The sequence below is a fragment of the Gorilla gorilla genome, chromosome 11 (genome assembly GCF_029281585.2).
Source record: "Gorilla gorilla gorilla isolate KB3781 chromosome 11, NHGRI_mGorGor1-v2.1_pri, whole genome shotgun sequence".
Taxonomy (NCBI): Eukaryota; Metazoa; Chordata; class Mammalia; order Primates; family Hominidae; genus Gorilla; species Gorilla gorilla.
Window position 1 is genome coordinate 53,307,792 of NC_073235.2, and position 8,137 is coordinate 53,315,928.

At 36.5% G+C, this 8,137-nt stretch overlaps 1 long non-coding RNA gene across 1 annotated transcript; it reads right to left on the reverse strand.

The window, feature by feature from the left end:
• Window positions 1-5,499: 5,499 nt before the first annotated feature.
• Window positions 5,500-7,450, reverse strand: LOC129532237 (uncharacterized). Its single transcript, XR_008677884.1, has 3 exons — window positions 7,176-7,450; window positions 6,064-6,193; window positions 5,500-5,611 (listed from the first exon to the last, which is right to left on the reverse strand). It is a non-coding gene; the product is annotated as an uncharacterized lncRNA (long non-coding RNA).
• Window positions 7,451-8,137: the final 687 nt, after the last annotated feature.

An 8,137-nucleotide genomic window follows, 5' to 3' on the forward strand; every position in this document is an offset into this window, starting at 1 on the left:
AACCAAAGGAACAAAAGAGGAATAAAGATGCCCCCATGAGAGAAGAAATAAGTACTGGAATTCCTGGATACAGTTGTTGCTGAGGCACAGGTATAATTTAACCTTTATTTCTGTGAGAAGTCTCATATCCTTTAAAAAAAAAACATAATTCATGTTTTTTATTTTTGTTTTTGCTTATGCTCACTTGACTTAGATATCTATAACTTGTAGTCAAAAAACTAAGAAACTTGCCTAAATTTACACAGAAAGGTGGGGGCGAAGACAGAATTGAAAATGTCTCATTAATATTTCTCTTTTATATTGCCCAGCCTGTCTGAATTTGATTTATCTAAAACACCCAAAGGCAAAATAGTGACTTCTCTGGTCTACACTGTAGGGTGGCTGTGCATGGAACTCCTAAACCAAATCGTATAAGAATGAATTGGAATTTCCAGTGATTATTTAGCCACTGTTAATCTACTGAATTAAACAATATGTTTGGACTTGGCAGACATACATCTCCGGAATCTGTCCTTCATGATTTCCAACCCTCCCTGGGAAAGGTCAAGTTCACTAATGGCTTTCACTCTTTTTCAGCCAAGCATGAAAATCTTATTGGAGGAAGAGTCCCTGACCTACCGAGTAGTGTTCCAAATTGTACTATTAATGGCTGTGGAATCCACAAGTTGGCCACAATCTTTCCTGAAGCACAACCCAGGCACATGCCTTGACTTTTATGGCACTCGAATAATGATATTGCACTTTAAAGAGCGTGATGGGGTTTTAAAAATTCTGGTCTTGTGCCAAGTTTTCCCATTTCATGTAAAAGAAACTTTTTTTTCCACCTGTCTGCATAAAAGGATGCAAGAAGCATGAGGAAAGACAAGAGAAATTCTTATTGCTTGTATCTTATTTCTATCTTGAAATATGACCTACTTTTGAAAAGTTAGAAGGACCCCATCAGAATTCTCAATTGTCAGAGCTCTCCATCTTCTGAAAGCTGGACTTTTGCTATAAAAGAGATGTCTATAAAAATGAATAAATCTGTTGATACTAGCCATTTTCATTAATTTATGTCTCAACACAAAATTTTTAAAGTACTTATATAATGTGGCTGTAATAAAACCCTATAGAGAGAGAATTTAAAAATGAATATGAAGCACAGATTTCCACAATCATGTGCCCAATGCACAGAAAGAGCAAACGTGATTTTCTTTTTCTTCTAGGATAAAAAATTTTATTGGGGGTAACTAAAAATATTGGGCAGTATGTGTGGGTTGGAGGTTGGAGGTTAAGATTACTAGATGTGGGCCGGGCGTGGTGGCTCACGCCTGTAATTCCAGCACTTTGGGAGGCCAAGGCAGGTGGATCACCTGAGGCCAGGAGTTTGAGACCAGCCCGGCCAACATGGCAAAACCCCGTCTCTACTAAAAATACAAAAATTAGCCAGGCATGGTGGCGGGCGCCTGTAATCCCAGCTACTTGGGAGGCTGAGGCAGGAGAATTGCTTGAACTTGGGAGGTGGAGGTTGCAGTGAGCCCAGATCGTGCCATTGTACTCCAGCCCCAGTAACAAAAGCAAAACTCCATCTCAAAAAAAAAAAAAAAAAAAAAAAAAAAAAAAAAAAAAAAAAAAAAGATTACTAGACGTATCCTTGAAAAAAAAAATTTAAAAAAAAGAACGGGAAGAGTTCTGGATTATTTGAACCAAGGATGATATTGTGAGATTAATCCCAGAAGGAGGTTTTCCCCTTTTGTAGAAGAGAAAATTTAAGAAGACTTTAGTAGTAAAAGATGTGGCTTATAAACAGACTTTATAAACAGAAAAAGAACAGTTATCTACAAAAAATAAAGTTACTCTGATTTAACAGGTTTTGTTTAATTGGCTTTCTTCCATTTTAATTCCCTTTCAATGCAGAGAATAACTGTCTGTTTATGTATCATCACACTTGATCATCAAAACTATCCTACAAGGATGTTGTTATTGTTGTCCCAGTTTGTATTAGTTATCCATCGCTGTATAACAAATTAACTCCAAACTTGGAGTCTTACAACAATAAGCGTTTATTATCTCACAATTCCTGTGGATTAGGAAAACTGAGCACAATTTAGCTGGGGACCTTAGGCTCATGTTCTTGGTTATTAGCAGGCCTTAGAAATTCTGCTTCCACACATACACACATGGCTGTTGGCAGATCTCAGGTCTTCACTGGCTGTTGGCTGGAGACATCAGTTTCATGGCAAGTGTGTCTCACAATAGGATTGCTCCCAACATAGTGAATTTCTCCGCACAGGACAAGGAATTTGAGAAACAGAACAAATAATGGGTCCTCAAGAAGGAAGCTAATATCTTTGTATAACCTAATCTCAGGAGTGATTTCCTATCATGTCTGTCCCATCCTATTCATTACAAAAAAAGTCACTTAGCCCAGCCCACACTCAAGGGGAGGGAATTATGCAAGTGTGTGAGTACTAGGAGGTAGGGGTCATTAGGGTTATTTTAGAGGCTTCTTACCCCAGAGTTTTCATTATTCTAAGAATGGAGGAAAGTGGGGCTTATAAAAGATAAATAATTTGCCCAAGATCATTTGGCTGTTCCATGCTAAAATAGGAATTCATTTCCAGGCTTTTGGAGTCCAGAGATCAAGCTCTTAATCAATAGGTAGCAGAAAAAAATATACACTGTAAGAAATTGATCTCTTTTTGCTGAACCCTTTTGATGACTATTTGCCCACCAATAGGCAAAAGCTTAAGACCAAATAATGGCACTAATTTAGATTTATCAAATGCATTATGTGCAGGAATACAAGCTAGAATTTCAGTTAATTTTTAAGTACATTTTAATATATAATACTTTTCTCAAGTTTTTCACTCTTTCATGTTTGTATATGCATCCATAGAATAAGAGATGCCTGAAACATATTTTTATATGTTTTATGGACCATGCTTCTCAGAAGCGTTTATTTGGTTTAGAGTTAAGGTTTAAGAAAAAAAATCATAATTTTTCAGAGTCAGCTTTATTAGAAAACGATTACAAACACTCAGCCCCAACCTTGCCATTGCACTAGAATTGGAGAATCAAAGTTTCTGCTTTTATATCAAAAAGAAAGCAGATGTGGTATGTGTAAGGCCATGGAACCACAGTTAGATATTCCCTGCAGAGTACTGATAGCCTGTTATTTCTTACTTAGGTTGAAATGTTTGCAAGAGTTGAATGATAAATGACTCCAGAGAACAAATCAAGAAAGGATCATGACTAGGTGTTAGTAGGTGCAAGTTTTATCACAATACAGGAATTAGAACAATGTAGAAGCAACCCGAGAAAAGGAGAGGCTTTCTAACAACTGTGTTATCAGTTCCATCAGCCCCTCTGTGCAAACCATATGGCCTGTGTCTCAGTCAGCACAGAAGGATTATCCAACTGTCACCTCTCTCCCAACTGGATATTGAGTCATAGTTGAACATCAGGGTTTTCATTTTTATGTATTATTCCTGCGAAGAAAACTTTGGCATAACCTACACCCTTAAGATACTCACCTCCATTTCTTTAACACCTAACACATGGCTAGCTCTTAATCAATGTTTAAGAACTGCCCTGCATTTTTATGAACACGTGGTTAGTTGGAGCTTTGGATTTTCAACCTTACATTGATTGGGACCAGCTGGTAAGGTAAGTGACAAAATTCTGAGAGACAGGTTGCTTGTTCACAATACATTTCATTCAGCAAAGGAAGAAAAGGGTATAAATTTTTCAAGACAGTTATTCTGTATGGGATTTCCAGATCCCCCAGCATCTGAACTTTGAGGATTATTTTTTAAATCACACTTTTTCTTTTCTTTTCACTTATCCATGAGGCTGTCTGAAAATCTAATTTGTCCTGGAGGATAGTCTCATCATGGAAGCTAGATAAAAACAGTTCATACTCATGAATCTTGTGATCTGTATAGTAGTACTCATGAGCCATTAAAAAATAAAGGAGGAAAAATGTATTTCTGTTTAGAGACTAGTGTTAATATTAGTAAACAGTTTGACGTAATTGTACTTCTTGTTATAATCCACATTTCTGTATTTCTAATAAATTGCTATATCAAATCCACTAAGTATTATTACTTGGAAAAATGTGTCATGTATACTCAGTAAACTTCTGAGTAACCATTTGTCATTGTTCTATGTAAAAATAAAAAATGACATTTTCTGTGGATTTCATAGCAACTCATTACCATGTAAAAAAAATACATAAAAAATTGAATATTTCTACTGGCTATAAACATTTTAGTATAAATAGACATGTCTTCATATAATAACTTTATTTTAAATTAAAGGGTAAAAACTACATTGAATTTGTAGAATGTAATTATATTGGACCTGGCATCACCAAGGGATTGGGGCCAAAGTTCGTCTCTTTTTCTCAATCCATCTTTATTCTATTTTTGTTTTGTTTGTTTTGAACTATTTTGGAGGAAAGCAAATTGAGACCACTGAGATTCAAACTGGTAGGAAAGAAATGGGGGGCAGGGGGTTGTATGATACAAGGGGAAGGTAGAGGTCAGTTTTGTTCACCTTTAACCTTGGCCATGTCTCTACTTATGTATATAAATTCATTGTTCATCAAGTGTGAAGACATTCCCATTCAGCAATGCATGCCCCTTGAATTACTTTGATTGTAATTATCCAGTCTTACCCTCTTCGCCATGAAGGAGAATAACTGACATTTATTGAGTGCTGTCTGAGTGCTTGGCACATTACCTGATTTAATCTTCACCACTACAATTCCAGGAGGTAGGTGGTAGTATTATTCCCATTTTCAAAGGAGAAAAGTGAGGTTTCAGGATCAAGTAACTTGCCCAAGTTCACACACGTAGCATGTGACTAAGCTAGAATTAACACCCAGGTCTCCCTAAACTCTATACCAGTACTCCACATTGTTGCTCACATAATGGATCACAGTGAATATTACCTGTTCAAAGGGGAAACAAACTGTGATCTTAGGTTGATTAGCAATATGTGTTATTTAAACCACATATTCTAATATACCTGATAATACAATGCAAAAGAGGTAATATTCAGCTGAATTAGTCAGCAAGATAATATTCCACCTACAGTATTGCTTAAATATTCTTTGAGTGAAATAAAATGGAAAGAAGTTCCTCTTTTTTATATTTTAATTTTACACACAAACCTATACAAGATTATTTGAGATTTCAGTGTACACAGTAAGGTGTTTTTTACTGTGTGGTAGTATTTCCCAATCAAATCTTCTAACAAAATGTCATATCAGTCATGAAAAATTTCTAGCATCACCCCTTCCATCAAATTTAAGAAAAATATACCATACTTAAAGTCTTTCTGAATAAGTTTCAATGTTTCCTAACTTTTGGGGTTAATTAGAACAGGTAACATATCCATAACTATGAATACTTTTTATTTTGTTTTAGCATTTGGTCCACTGACCTGATGAATAAGCCATAAATAAAACTAGAAACTTTGCCTTATGGCTTCAGTTACTGTTGAAAGTGCCACGGTACTTTCTAGTTTACGAAACCTGTCACATGGTTGAACACAGGCAGCCAAACTGCTATGACTTAGCACTGCAACATGGCATGCTCCTCTCATTCATTAAACTGATTTCACACTGTTTAAAAAAAGAAAAAAAGAACTCAGACATTAAAGACAAATGCTATATTTCTATATGTAGAATTTTTTTAACCCTCTGTTGTTTCCAGCCAAGATTCAGATTCTTGGCTCTGGTGTCCAGGCTGCTCTCACATTAACTTGTTTCAGAACATGTGCTCCACATTTGTTTCCTAGGATGCAAATGGCTTGGGCATGTGCTGACTAAAACTCTTAACGCCAAAGGGGTTTAGTGAGATTCATATAGCTTGGCAACCATTTGCTATGAAATTTGGGTAAAGCTCATAATATAATCCTTTTTCACTCTTCTTAACTTCTTCCCTTTGGAGAGTTTTCAGACTATTTCCCGCCAACTTTATTAAGAAACTGGATCAGCCTTCACACCAGAATGTATATATACATGAAAGTAATTGAGCTCAGATAGTACCTTTTTGATTAAGAGAAAATACTCACATCTATTTTAGTAGAATAATCGATGATTAATTTCTTCCTATAGAAGCAATTCTGAAGCCAGAGAGCACAGCCACATGTACAGTCAAAACAGGTGAGAGGAAGCTTTTTCTTTCAGAGATACTGGGTAAAACTTGCAGGGGAGAATCCATAATATTTATTTATTCTGATATCCAAGTTACTACTTTCCAAAGTGCTTTCACTCAATATTGGCAGGCTTATTTGAGAAATCCAGAGAGAAATGAAAAAAATGGCAATCACTTCATTTTCTGTAAAGATCAGTTGCCAAAAATTATTTTTTCTGAGGTTGCTCAGTGGGCCACGAGAGTAAAATAATGCTTATAGGGCTCGAATGTTAGAATTTCAGGGACTATCAGCCAGAGTCACATTAAAATAAAAAAGGTTTGGAAAGCACATTCCAACTCTAAAGAAAAGGCCAAACTGCTGAGCTCTGCCTTGATATTAAATCAAGCTCTGAGAATGGAAAAGAGATTGTCCTTTTCTTACGTTTTTAAGTGACATATTTGATTGTGCATATGTCTTCTTTAGAATTGGAGTTGCCTCTGCTTTGATGGTTTTGGTGTTTGGTAAATATTTGCACATATTTAAATTTGCTTTTGGTTCTCATTTGTTTACATAATCTGATGTAAATGCATGTACATATATATCATAAATATTATATATAGTTTATGAGCACTATTCAATATAAATGTATCCATGAGAAATAGCCCCATTGCTACTTTTTACCAGTGAATGAAAGCATTGTTTCAATGAATGCTTTTGGAACAGGTGAGCCCTTTCGGATTGTGCTTTATTCACTCATTCATAAATTTTTTCAACAAATGATTTTATTACCATGTGTCAACACTGATGAAAAGTAGATAAAACTCACTGGTGTTTACCCTATGGACTCTCAGTTAATGGTGAGTTTGTTAGAGATGACAAGAAAATTAGTCATTACAATTTAAGCCTTGATGTGTAAAAAGTCAACAGGACTATCAGACACAGTCTCATTTTTACAAAGGTTTTTTAAAGAACTAGGTAAAAGAGAAGAAATTGCCTTGCAATAGATCTTACCATATATCTAAATAAAATGATAGTAGAATCAGACTCACCTGGGATATCTTCACATCTCTCCTGATGTACTACTTTGGTCTCTATTTTATCTGCACATCCAGGTTTCTCTGCCCCTCTCTCAGTGTCTTGTGCGTATCAAATGTCATCAAAGTTTAATAGAAAACAGATGACTCTTGCCCTGTTCTTTCAAAGGACAGTCACATGAACACCAGTACTCCAGAAGGACGAAATCACACCTTTTCTGAGCACACGGACTCAGGCCTGGGTAGAGGCCCAGGACCCAGAGCCAGTGAGGGATAGGCCCGTAGGAAGGCCAGCAGGAAGAGGAGGCTGGGGAGAGAAAGCCAGGATAATGAAGACCACTTCAAGGGCAACTGGAAGCTGGTAACAGGACATGCCCTAAGGCAGCAGGCCCCAACCTTTTTGGCACCAGGGACTAGTTTCGTGGAAGACAATATTTCCACGGAGGCAGGGGAATGGTTTTGGGATGAAACTGTTCTACCTCGGATCATCAAGCATTAGGTTCTCATAGGGAGCATGCAACTAGATCCCTTGCATGTGGAGTTCACCGTAGGGTTCATGCTCCTGTGAGAATCTGATGCTGCCACTGATCTGACCAGTGTGGGTACATGGTCCAGGGGTTGGAGACCCCTGCCTTAAGGGATATTTCTTTTACCATGGATGAATTCATCACCTTCCAACATCAGCCACATCAGCTTCTCTCTTCTTAGCACCCTTGAACAAGTCACAGTTATAGAGTGCACAGGCAGAAAAATCACACACACACAGGAGCATGAGTTACAGTTCTGAACTATTTTGAGTAATCAGAAAGTTACCTAAATATTATGTTTTTAAAAAATTAAGGTCAATTTAGCACTGAAATTCTTGACAGATTAAGAAAAAACTCTAACTTTGATAATGTCATGACTTTGGATATTAACTTGGATTATTTGACACATATTTTATTACTTAGTTTAAATGTAGCAGGTCAAATCATATA